This window comes from Dermacentor silvarum, chromosome 2 (assembly GCF_013339745.2).
Source record: "Dermacentor silvarum isolate Dsil-2018 chromosome 2, BIME_Dsil_1.4, whole genome shotgun sequence".
In the NCBI taxonomy this organism is placed as follows: Eukaryota; Metazoa; Arthropoda; class Arachnida; order Ixodida; family Ixodidae; genus Dermacentor; species Dermacentor silvarum.
In genome coordinates this window covers 253016732-253030072 of record NC_051155.1, presented here as the reverse complement: position 1 = coordinate 253030072, position 13341 = coordinate 253016732, and the positions used below count along the sequence as shown (strand labels likewise).

Here is a 13341-nt window from a genome sequence, read left to right as displayed (position 1 = left end):
GCGAATAATGCAGTGCGCGACTGCATCAAATAACGGAGGTCGAAAGGGTCGTAAACTGGGCTCGTTATTTTTATTTTTTAATGCGTATGTCTTTATTTCTTTAATCTGTATTCCAGTATTTTTTTTTAATGCGGTGGTGGGGCGGTGTCATGCTGAAAAGTGGCCGATCCTGGCGATAGTGCAGAAAGGGTCCAAGCTCATTGGCACATACCAGGGAAGAAAAAGAAAGAGAGAAAGAGAGAGGGAGACAGAAAGATAGAAAATCACCATGAAGGTCAGAGAAAGGAAGAGAGAGAGAGAAAGAAAGAAAGAGAAAGAAAAAGAGAGAGAGAGACAAGGAAATGAGGAGAGAGAGAGAAAGGACGAGAGAGAAAGAGAAAGAAAGAAAATCACCACGAAGGTCAGATACACACACGACAAGCTTCGCTTACCCCCATTTTCTCGACAGGGCCCGGGAAGGGCTGGTGATTTTTATGCTACTCTTTCATCTCTCAGGTCTCTGTTATGAAAACAAACTATTTAAGGGCGCTAACGTCATAAGCCATCGCGGCAAAGGGCAATAAAAGCACTGCTAAAGTTGTTACAGGAAACTGATTTGCACAGACGACTTTAGTTTGAATTATTCATTGGGCTGCATGTAATCCAATGCCGGGGTCGTGTGTTTGAGCTCTCTCTCTACTCTACTCCACACAACTGAAAACACAACATTTTAACACGCAGTGGGAGGCGCGGCTTGCGGACTAGGATCAGGACGGCCAACTGGCTCTCCTGGACCAAGCCCAGCGAGCCGCTCGCGCCAGTGGAGCCTTGAACTAGCGGCCCCAACCACGGGACCTCAAATTTTGTTTTATTCATTAAAGTTTCTCGCTCTCGCTACTTTGATCTTTTCTTTCTACCTCCAACTCCCCCGTTCACCGATTTAAGTGAGTATTTAAGTGATTTAAGTGAGTACCGAATTCTCCCTTAAAATTAACCTCCTTCCTATATTTACTCTCTCATCAAGTGCATGCGCGTACGGTGGCTCGCACGCTCAAGAAGCTCATCATAAGCCCTGCGAAAGCGTTAATTAAGGGTCCCGTGTCGCAGAAAATCGTGTTTCGGCATCCCGTGAGCTAACATTCCCGTATATATTTAGGCCACGCCTTGCTATATGACATGTGGTATATGCTGGTTATATTGCCACATCATTACATCACTAAAATTGCTCATACCAAAGTTATTCCTCTGAATTTTGAAAATGACAGCCCACAAACAAATGCCATGAAACAGAACACTAACATCACATGCCTTTTATGTTACATCTTCTTAGAAATAAATATTAAAAGTGCCAAACAATAACGAATACCCGAAAATGATGTATAACGAAAACCTGCAAATGATGTATTTTTTTGGCGCGGCTGTGCACTAGCTCCAGGATCGGTCTACCCAAGAGGCCGCGTTTCTACTAGAAAACGCGCCATCGTGCATAGCATTCCCCGCCAGCGTTTCCCGGTAAGCATTACGGTTACATAAGCTGCAGTTGCCGGGAAGCGTGAGAAGCAGTCAGAAATCTTTGAAGGCTGTCACGTTCCACTCTTAAAGGCCAAGCTTAAGCGGCCTCCAATTGTTACGTGGACAGCGGCTTATACAACTGGTCCGTCACGCAGGGAGGAGATTGAATAAAGAGGGTGGAGGGCGAACTAAAATCAGAAGTGTGTTACAAAACAGCCAGCACGACACCTGCACAACATCTGCACGTTTTCTTGCTAAGAAATAATTGGCTTCGTTTTTTTTTTTTATTGTCTTCCTTTACACTGCACCAGGCACTTTTTTTTGTTCATGAATTGCATGGGCGGAGTATGGTCGAAATGGTTTCACCGTCTGCACTCAGCGGGTATCAACGAGACTGCGGTTGTTGTGAAGCTGCGTAGAATAAGCTGGCGCGAACACCATGTAAATATAACGTTATTTGAACGAGAACAGTGGAAATAGAGGAAAGGGTACAGAGTGGCTAAATTTTTTGTTAGTCACAACGATATGAAGCCAGTCATATTTGCCGCCACTCTCAGGAAAGAGGAAGGCGACGCTGTCGATGAACAGTAGAAATTGCGTCTGTGCTTTCTTTATTATATTTTAACGTTGCGTAAGTTAGTATTTATACACTTTCACATATGATGGCTATCACAATGTACGAGTAATTAATACAGGCCATCCAGCGCAGCGTGCGTCTTTTGTTTAAAGATAATCACGAAGGCTTACATGGCAAGATACGGTCTCATACCCAATTCGCACGCAAGCACGCATGCGCACACAGCAGCTCAAACAAATAAAACAAAACGGTGTCGCGTTTAAACTGAGAAGCTATAGAGACAGCTGCAAGCTGGGCGGTCATATACTATCACAGCAGAGGCCTTCCAGGCTTGGCTGGTGGGACATGTCGCTATGGGACCTTTGTGAAAACGGGTTCGTATTCACAGAACGTTGCTGCTTGTGAAAAAGTAACAGAAGACAGGAGGAAAAATATTGAGGAGCCATTCCAGTCTGTGAAGGTGGATGACCAGCGAAGCTGTAGCACATCACACAGGGTTACACAAAGCTACATGTATTTATTTTTATCACTTCGTAATGGTAGTGACGATAGTTCTGTGGTTAATGTGACATGCACTGATTGGTTTGGTTAAAACCTTGGAGGGATTCTTGACGACGGTAAATCTATACACGACCGTTGTTGCGTAGTTGAGTGACTTGGATTGGTGTGGCACATCACCTCAAACTCTTCTAGCGCAAACTGAGTCAACCATTTCGTGTCTCGTTTTGAAATGTTCACATTGAAGTCTCCAACTACGATCACAGGGACAGTGCAATCACGGCTAACTCATGCAAAGTGCGTGGTCATGAATTTCTCAATGTCACACTTGGGTGTGTCTGGATAAGTATACACAGTGGAGACCCCTATTCCGCCTTTCGTCGGCACAGACATCCCCACAGTCGGCGGCATTCTCCTCTTGCGAGTCAAGGGTGTACGACTGTACATACAATATGTCCTTTGCATATATGGTGATAGCTACTGCTCGTGAGTCCATGGGCTGTTCACAAACGCTTCCAGTGTACCCATCGGATGAAGCAATGCATCTTGATTGATTTCATTTATTATTATTATTATTATTATTATTATTATATTATTATTATTATTATTATTATTATTATTATTATTATTATTATTATTATTATTATTATTATTATTATTATTATTATTATTATTATTATTATACATAACAACACGGACTCTGGGCCCTACTCTAGCACTGTCGGGTTATTGTCATTGCGCTCGCCTGGCTGCCGACGTAATCGTGCTGACCTTCTGATTCTTTTCACGGTATCCTCATGTGCGGTACTCCTTCACGGTATCCTCGTGTGCCCCGAACTCCTCAGTTGTATCATGTTTCGTATTCCGCGCAAGATCACCAGAGAACATAGACCTTAATTCCCATGTTCCTGCCTGTCAAGAACAACACTCAACCGTCCACAGAATACAGAGTCTTTATAACGCCCATTTTCATGACCTTGATATTTTTCACAACTCTGTCTTTGTTCTGCTCTGAGCTTTCCGTTGTTACGTCTTAGTCTTTTCTTTTCAAGATTTTAATTTTTTATTCATTGTTTCTTTTTTCTTTTACTAATATTCCCCTGCTGTATTTCTTTTTCTATGTATATGTGCGCCAGCACCTAGACCTCACGGTTGTTCCTGGGCACGATCAATAATTGATTGATTGATTGATTTATTATTATTATTATTATTATTATTATTATTATTATTATTATTATTATTATTATTATTATTATTATTATTATTATTATTATTATTATTAATCGAGGCGGAGTGCTTGAAGCCTGCTCTCCCTCCGCTGTGGGTCGGCACGGTATTGTAATATCTCCGGGATCAGTCCACGCTCACCTTTTTTATTGTTTACGCGCTAGCACGAAAACTACACGGGAATCTTGATTTATATATCTCATCGATATTATTAACGCGACAGAGTTAAGGGCCCCGTGTCGCAGAAAATCCGGCGTCGGTTTCGGCGTCAGCGTTAAGCATCGGCGTCTGGCGGAAATAATCATGCCGAACCACATCATCCCGAACCACCTCGATCACACAGGCCCTCCGCGTGGCACAAGGCGTTAGTGAACAAAAATGAAGTTCTCAAAGTAAAATCCGTAAGAAAAATCGCAAAGTAAGACTTAAACACAACCAACAGGCGTGATAGCATCGAATTGTAATTTGAATATACGAGAAAAAATGCCACAGTTTCGCCCTAAGGGCGAAGCAATGAATGCGATAGCAACACAGCAATGTCATACGAAGTAAGGTGAGCGGCTTTGGTAGCAATATGAAATGTAGTAAACATGAGCTGATTAAGTAAGCAGGTGTACTGCGGCGTAAGCAGACCGACATGAAGAGAGACTCGATGACCACGAGAAGGCGCGTGTGAAACGGTGGTGTTGATGAGAAGCGCTTCCCGTGGGCAGCGCGTGCGAAGGGACACATCTGTAGCGCTGCACTGCCGATCCGGGCAGCATTGCATGTGTAGCGTGCGTTGGAAACTGTGGCCCGACTATTACTAACTGAATGAACAAGCGTGGTGTGAGCGCGCACAAACAAACATGAATAGATCACACTGAATGACTGCAGACAACGACTGTCAAAACGCTGGCAGCAAGCGCATACGCCGCAGCGGCGAAGGTACGTGCGGTCTATCGCTTCAACGGAAACTGAGCGGCGAATGCACGGCCAATAAAGTTCAGAGCCGTGGGGAGATAAGAGACGGTGCGGGCGGAGCGACGAGCGCGGTTGCTGGCAGAGGAGAAGTGCGCCCCCCCCCCCCCCCCCCCCCGCTCCCTCCTGCGCTGGCTTCCCGCTGCCTTGCTTGCGCGTGGGCGATAGCGTGCGTCCCCGCACGCTTCCGGGCGGGCATACGGCGCGCGGCGATGATTTTATCTATAGGGAACCTCACAGCGACGGCGACGGCGACGACGACGGCGACGCCGACGGCAGAAATCCGGTTGAAGTGTCCATATAATTGCTATCGCGATAAAAAGCCTGATAAGCAGCCAGGGATCTTTGAATGCTATCGCGTTCCACTCTTAAAGGCGAAGCATAAGAGTCCTACAATTCTGATGGTGTTTCGCTGTACTTTGGTTCTAGGCAACATTGAGGGGAATGTTGAAAACCGAGCCTTTCTAAATTTTGGACACGAGCGCGCCTCGAGGCGACAGCAAACAATTAATAAATTAATAAAAAAAGGTCCTAGGGCTATCACATTTCGATTTAAATACGGCCTAAATTGCTCCGGTAAAGATGTCTTCCCAGCAATGCATTTGTGTTTAAAAGTGTGAGGCCGACTTTAAGGGGATCAGTGTAAGCTTGTTCTTTGTAAGCTGGCTTTCTCACGTTGTGTGGTGCAGTGAAGCCCACTCATAAAGAAAAAAGGGGTGCGAACGAAGCTCGATAGCGCTATCGCGTTAAGCTTAAGCTTCGCTATCGCGAAGCTTAAGCGTCCGCCAATTATTATTATTATTATTATTATTATTATTATTATTATTATTATTATTATTATTATTATTATTATTATTATTATTATTATTATTATTATTATTATTAGGGGCAAGTGCTTGAAGCCTGCTTCACCTCCGTCGCTGGTCGGCCCGGAATTTCACTACATCCGGGATCGGCCCACATTTTTGCCCATGGACACGACAAATGCATTGGGGAGGTAGATGTATACAGTTTCGCTGTAAAAAGAAAGAAAGAAAAACGAAAGGAATATCGGCGACTTGTTGAGCAAGAAACAAATGACTGCAATGAAATCACGTAGCAGAAAATTGGAGGACCTGCTGGGTGACATCCCAGTGGGTGCTGTGTGCCGCCGTGGCACGAAATGCACCGACGGTTTACTTTCGTTGTCGGGATAGTTGGGCGTCCTTAGGAAAGTGAGACGTGCATATTTCTAGCTCCATTGCGCGGCTATTTCAGTCCTTTCTCTCCAAAAGAGCCCTCGAGACACCTGCCCGTCGACGTCAGAATTTCACCGGTTCACTTGCCTGAGCCAGTAGCAGTCGCTGCAAGAGAATGAATCAGGTCGCGCACTCGGTGTCGGATGTGCCAATCTTCGGAGCCGCGCCTTCTCCTAGCCTCCTATCGGCGTAGTGGGATTTTCACACAGTGGGCCGATACTGTAGACGACGCAAGAAAAGACTCCAACAGACTGAGTGCGCCAACAAAAGTGGCAGGAAAAGACAGCCAGTCAACTGCGCACAGAAACAGATTGAAGCATGTGTCAGGAAATCTCGGAGAAAGGCTGTGTGTGTCACTACGCCGCTTTGAAGCTAATTTGCTTGTTTGTTTTTGTGCACGAACGAGAGTCCATTTCCTTCGTCACCCCACGTGGTCCGTTGATATGACTTTGTTACACAGTCTCTCTTCCCATGTAGGCATTCACTCAGGTTTCTGCGCAGTTAAAGAGGATTGTAGATGACGCTGCACATTTTATTGCGATAGCAATTATATGGACACTCCAAAGCAGATTTCTGCCGTCGGCGTCGCCGTCGCCGTCGCCGTCGCCGTGAGGTTCCGTATGACGTCAATGGAGATGAAATCGTCGCCGCGCGCCGCCGAACGCTGCATGTGAGAGTGAAAGGGCGCGAGGGACGCGCGCTTTCACGGGGAGTGAACGCACGGCGGAGAACAAACACGCGTTCTGCGCCGTGCTCCCTTAAGGGCTGCAGAAGTAGGCGTCTCTGTCTCTTTCCTCCTTTACAATCACCATATATGTACAGCAAACGCGCCCTCTTCCGACGCGCGAAAGGCCGGGGGGGGGGGGGGGGGGGGAGGCGACGTTTAGCTGCGGCACCAAGTGCCTATTTATATCAGAGGCTCCGGCAACAGTCACCAACGCCGCACGCATTTTCTGCAAACGCGAGCAAAACGCCGACGGCGTCAACAACAGTTCTGCGTGTTGCCGGTGCTGCTGCATGTCCAAGTTTACACAGCTGATTAAGCTACTATCATTACTCCGTATAGCTCTCTACAAATTTGCTATCGCAATTGATGCTTCGCCTTTAAGGTGAAACTGCGCCAACTTTTTTTGCAACTTCGCGTTCAGAGTTCCTAACTATACAACGTAAGTGCTGAACACGGATAGAGCGCGAGATTATATTGTTGCTCTAGATATAAAAGGAACTAACTGCGAATTACTATAGGGTAAATTTTGTAACGTGAACCAGCACCACTATTCTGCATGCGTATTGGCATCAAGCCAGCTGATGCACTTATTCAGCGCAATGTACGAGGTGCGTGCTCCCATCTTAATTTTCATTTCTTCGCGTTGCTTACTTTATTTAAAGTGGTCTTATTTTCGCAATATGGATAAGGGAAAAGCAATACGCGTCATTAGCCTAGGATTGCTGTGACGTTCCAGCTTTTCATTTTCAACAACATAGCCTATGCAAAGTTCTGATACTTGCCGACGCCCACATACTTGTAACTTAACTAATACAGCCCCCCCCCCCCCCCCCCCTCATCTGCCCAATAAACAACGTTTACCTGCGTGCTTTAGCACCTTTACCAACCCAGCATATAATTTACATGTTCTCTTTTCTTCTATTAATGTATTTTGTTTTATTAGTATGCGTGAACTATTACTATGAGGACAAGTTAAGGACCGCACAAAGAGCGATGGAACGAAAAATGTTAGGCCTAACGTTAAGCGAGAGGAAGAGAGCGGTGTGGATCAGAGAACAAACGGGGATAGCCGATATTCTAGTTGACATTAAGAGGAAAAAATGGAGCATTGCGGGCCATGTAATGCGCAGGATGGGTAACCGGTGGACCATTAGAATTGCAGAATGGATATCAAGAGAAGGGAAGCGCAGTCGAAGACGGCAGAAAACTAGGTGGGGTGATGAAATTCTGAAATTTGCAGGCGCAAGTTGGAATCATAAATATAGGCTGATGATGATGATGAATATGCGTGTAAACTTGACCTATCACAGCCGCAAGGTTGAAGGCATCCTGCTGGTCTTGTCGTCGTTGTCGCAAGATTTTCTTGAAGGCACGAAAAAGCGTATTTTGCGGAATAACACTTTGATTCACCTAACAAACTGATTGATTGACTGACTATTTATTTATTTATTTATTTATTTATTTATTTATTTATTTATTTATTTATTTATTTATTTATTTATTTATTTATTTATTTATTTATTTATTTATTTATTTATTTATTTATTTACACGTTCGTTCATTCGTTTATTTGTGCACTTTAAGCGGGCATGTTAGTGGTTCATTCCTTGTCGCCTTGATCCCCACCGTCATCCACTATATACAAACATATTTCTAGATAAACTGGTCACCCCTCACGCACCTGTAGATAACAAATGATTTATGTTTTCAGGAGTATGCACATATTCGCTACGTCTCTATGGACATTTCGAAGTAGATGGCACAATGCCTGAAAGGAAGAGAAAACATGTCAGTGGTGCTGAGATGTAAAGAGGAAAAAAGAATATGCCGAGTCGGCTCTACACGATCGATGATTCCACCAGACAACAGAAGATGCAGTTTACGAGCTGTGCTTTAGCTATTTCACTCTCGAGTCAACGGTGACAGGCGAAACAGAGGTGCGGGAAAGAGGAGATGTCACCGATAGAGGAGAAGTGACATCGCTGTAGCCGCCTTCGTCCATTCTTTATTTGTAGTAAACAAACTGCCATTTCCAAGGAGAGCCCCTTCATGAGCTACGTGAGTAACGCCTAACGCAAACAGACTGCATGTTGGAGAAAGTGAGCGTGCCGGTTGGCGAGAGCTTTCATTCGCGTGTGCGGCGCCCACAGGCCGAAGAAGAGCAGGAGGCCACATGGAGAGGGAGACCGACGACTGGCCATGTCGCCTCTGCCGCGAGGCGATGATGCAAACAAGGCACCCCGTTGAGCTCGCTCGCATCGCGTCCTCGGGCGCCCTAATCGTAGCGTGTAAGTTGGCCCCGATTTATGCGCCACGCTCGCATGCGCTTTCCTCTTTGGGGACGGCTGGCGGGCAAAAAAAAATTTGCCGGGCATTCATTCGCACTCCCCAAGCTCCCCACTCGTGCCCGGCAGCACCGCTTTGTTCCCGCTCGAGTCGACGATAACCGAAGGCAGATCGATCCCCATGCCGACCAGACTGCCACCCCCTCTGCGCCGAGCGCCGGCGTCCGACTGACCCTGTGGCTGCTGCACTCGCTGTCCTCTCGCGCACGAAAACCACGCAGCGTTACGGAAGCTACACGAAGCCAGCGCCAAGCATGCCGCCGGCTGATAGAAGCCGTCGGCAGGTGATCAGCGGTTGCCAGGTGACTCCACTGTGGCCTCCGCTAAGAGAAATAGGTCAGGATGGATCTTAGTGTTCAGCCAACTGTGTTACCGATTGGGCGAGACAAACTGTGTAATCTACAAAGCTGCACTGTTTTAGCGAGCGAAACTGGATAGCGGCGTTCCGACCTCCCATTCATTTTTCTGCGACGACCATCGTCCCAAAGATGGCTTGACTTGGGTCGACGGAGACGCTCGCCTCGGCAGCGTGCAACTGCAAGCGCCAGCTGGGCGTAACAGGCACGCGTCCTGCTTCTCATTGTGAAGTTTGTGCAATGTTTCAAAAGACACCACAGAAAAAGCCTTGAAATGGCTATTGAACGTCACCAGCCTAACTCTTGCGCAGTCTTATGTTCTTTTTTTTTACTTCAGGTGTTTCGCTGTTGCTACAGGCCGAGCAGGAAATGTGGACCATCGAGTATTTCACGTTGCCCATGTTCAAGGGAGTGTTTAAAAGGTTACCGCTAATTGGTGGCGGATACGGATACAAGAGCCAACGGCTACTCCCCAACGTCTGGAAAAAAAATGAGAAAGAGATAAGGATAAATGAAAGGCAGGAAGTTCAACCCGGTTGGCTACCCTACACTGGGGGAAGGGGAAATGCAGCGTTCTGGAAAGACGACGTAGACTGAATCTGCTGGCAGCACCGTTTTTTTTTTTCTTTTTTTTTACAGGGTTACTCTCTCAAGCGTAACGCATCGTTCGTCTTAGCAAAACTGGCGGGAATGTCGCCTGTGCGAGTTAGGGCATTCCGGGAGAGGCGATCGCATGTATCCGTGCTTCGGAGCGAAAAAGAGAAGATGAACACAGCGACAAAAGAGTATACGGCGCTAGCTACAAGCTGCGGCAGTAAGATGCAATGGTGAAGCGGCCTTTTCAGGTTCATCTGACTGCTTCTGCTGCAAATTCCAGGTCGCAGAAGATATTGCGCCCCCAGCACGAACTCGGCTGTCTGTGCTTGCCATGGTAGCGCAGTGGCCGTGCCAGCGGCGCACAAAGGGAGGCGCATCTTCGCGCAACTGGCAATTTTCGGATATCAGTCTGAAGGAGGCAACTTAGAGGGGCAAGCGACAGCATCGATCGCTGCGCACAGAGGCCCCGCATTCCGCTCTCAGAAACAGCGTCAGTGGGTGGGTCGGGAGACGCGGTTATAGTGCCTGGTTCTGCGATCAAGAAAACCTGCAGCAAAGCGGCGTGAGGTACGGCTTTGTCATCCTGTTCACAGTGCAGGAATCACGGATGTTCTAAAACACACCGCCTAAGAGCTGACATAGGGCTTGGATGGATCTGCCCAATGCAGGTAAGACACGCAATTTCCCCACGCAGGACAGGGCAGCGAAAATTCGTGTTCATCCTTTCAATGTACCGTCTTCGTGCTTAATTGCCGATCTTTATACTTCGACACAAACCGACACGTCCCTTGCGTGCATGAAGCGTAAAGTTAAAACAATCTTTGTTTAATAATTGCCTAATTGTTTACAGATACTGCTCAAGAACCACAACGTTGCAACAAACGCAGTAATGGCCTTTACTATTCGGCCTAATCTGAGCTAGAAATTGTCGCTTTCGTCTCTTTCCGAACCGAGCGATTCAACCTGTGAAGAAAGAACATATGCAATACAAGCGTTGTATAGTAACAAGTAAAGGGTTTATTATAAAGAAGAGCAATACACACAGAAGTTTGTGACCTCATACGCAATACATAAAAAAAATGCTGCAAATCGAGACTCATCAGCAACACAAGGCCCTTACAGAGTGTAGTTATATTTCATGCAATGAAGTGGAAAGTGAATGGTTCTACTGCGACGGCCTCTCTGAGGTATTTCACTGGGACATTAAATTTTGCTTGTCAGCCACCATGCAATCAGTAGTTTAGCCCTCATTATAGCTCCTCTTTGGGAGTTTCACCGTTTCACCGCAAAAGCATAAACATAAACGTTTTCCGCTAAAATCAGCACGACAGAATGTCCTTAGGATGGTTTGGTATCTAGCAACGTTCTTAGCACGCAGTTCAGTGTGCGGCGTATCTCTTACGTGCTTGCTTTTATTTGCAGTTCAATGTCTACACCTGTATACAGGCTAAGACTGTCCAACGAATTTTCCTAGAATACTATCTTACAAACAGTAAAGCTTGAGAGCTCTAGCACAGCTAAGCGAGTGCTGACCTTGCGATTCACCCTTGTGACGTATGCATGCGGTTTACACATACAGGTATGCAACGTCTACAAGCGCCTCTTCCACCGCTGGTGCTAAGTGCCAATTCTATAAGGCTTAACATTGCAACGTAACAAGGCTATCTCAAAACTTCTTACAAATAGCCTCTCAGAGAGTAATACAATTACCGCAATTTTTTCTATTCAAATAGCATCATTATTGTTTTATTTCACTCCGTATTGCTCTCTATGAGTGTATGCATGAAAATTTCGGACAATTTGCGTTGCCACAATGTGGCTGTGCCACTTCGCGAAGCCTAATAATTCGACCATGCGTGTATCGGACCAATGACAACACTTTAGCGTTTAGTGTGCGTTTCACTGAAAGGGTCGTGAACCACAGAACTTCGCGATCGGCTTCCGAAGCAATCTTAACAGAGAGGCGGTTTTCTTCTAAAACAGCGCCGTACCGACATATTAAACGAAATGTAATGCTCTTGTGCGCAGATGCACACTTCATTGCACTTTATTTTTTGTTCAATTGTTTTATTTATATGTGCCTTAGAGGCCCGGAAAGCTATTGCGTAAAGAGGGATGGACAATCGTGTATAGACAGGAAAGCATCCGGAAAAGATATATGGTCATTGCACAGCTTCTAATATATAGAAAAAGAAGACGAAACAAGAAAGGAAGGAAGAAAAGCAACGACTCGGAACGGCTATGTGCTACAGCGATCTCAACAGCGCGAAGAACGGCATTTATCCTTGCTCTTTGAAGTAATGAGGGGAAGCAGGGCGGGGGGAAGCGTCTCTAAAGAAGCCATCATCAAATCACTCTATCCAAATTGCCTTGTGGCGTGCTCCTTGGTAGAAACGTAGCCCTGAAGTCCGTGTGCCTCGATCACCGCACCATGTTTTCGGTTCTCACAGCAGACACGCCCCAAATTGAACGAGAGGTGTGCGGCATAGCAGCGAAGTACGGAGGTCTTTCAGCCATTGGTTCTTTTCACGAGCATCGATCACAAAGTGTCTTACACGTGCCGTGAGAATGGTATCACCTAAACGTAGAAGCTTGATTTTTCATCGCGGGGGTGAATATAAGTAACACAAAGAAGTTGGTACTCAAGTTTTGTTATAAGAAACTTATCGCGTGCCTACCGGAAATACCACACCGAGCCATCATGGCTGTGCTTATTTAGTTTCTTGCAACTTCGTGTTTAACACTTGGCTTATCGTGACAGTGAGCATCGGGCGTTAGTCGACGCCAGCGAAGTTGTCTCTCGTTGCGCTTTTTCTTTTTCTTGTACCAAGCTTACGTTGTTATTTCAGCCACGCCACATCCATGCTGTTGTTGTCATCTGTGCATTACCGGTGCGTTACACTCGCGCACTGAGCACGTCGAAGAGAAGTACTCGATGAAAAGGTGCTGATATCCTGTCAAGACGGCCTGCTTCAGCTAAGACAGCAAGAGTAAGCAAGAATCATGGGCCATCCAGTGCGACCTATCTCGTAGCCTGCTCTGGGTCGTGAAACCCCATCTCTCACACAGTCAGTCAAACGATCAGAAGTAGCCGAATGAAAGATGAGGCCGACCTCGTTTCAGCACGGATGTTCGCCATAACGGCGCTTTTCCCAAGTGAAGGTCCGAGCCATTTTCTAAAAAATAAAAACACACTAATTAAAAATAATTTAGTTATATATGTGCGTGGTACGCATGCGCATAGAGGAAGCAATAGAACAATGCACACTGTCTATATCATGTTGAGATATCTGCAAGTTAAGGGTGTGGCTTCAGGCATCCAGTG

General features: G+C 46.2%; 1 protein-coding gene and 1 pseudogene across 1 annotated transcript in view; one reads left to right on the top strand and one right to left on the bottom strand.

Annotated features, from left to right (window-relative positions):
- The window catches only part of LOC119443153 (immunoglobulin superfamily member 10-like), a 283797-nt gene that overhangs the window by 155137 nt on the left and 115319 nt on the right, over positions 1-13341 (bottom strand). The gene's annotated exons all lie outside the window — the stretch shown is intronic.
- On the top strand, positions 5581-5719 carry LOC119443244 (U2 spliceosomal RNA; annotated as a pseudogene).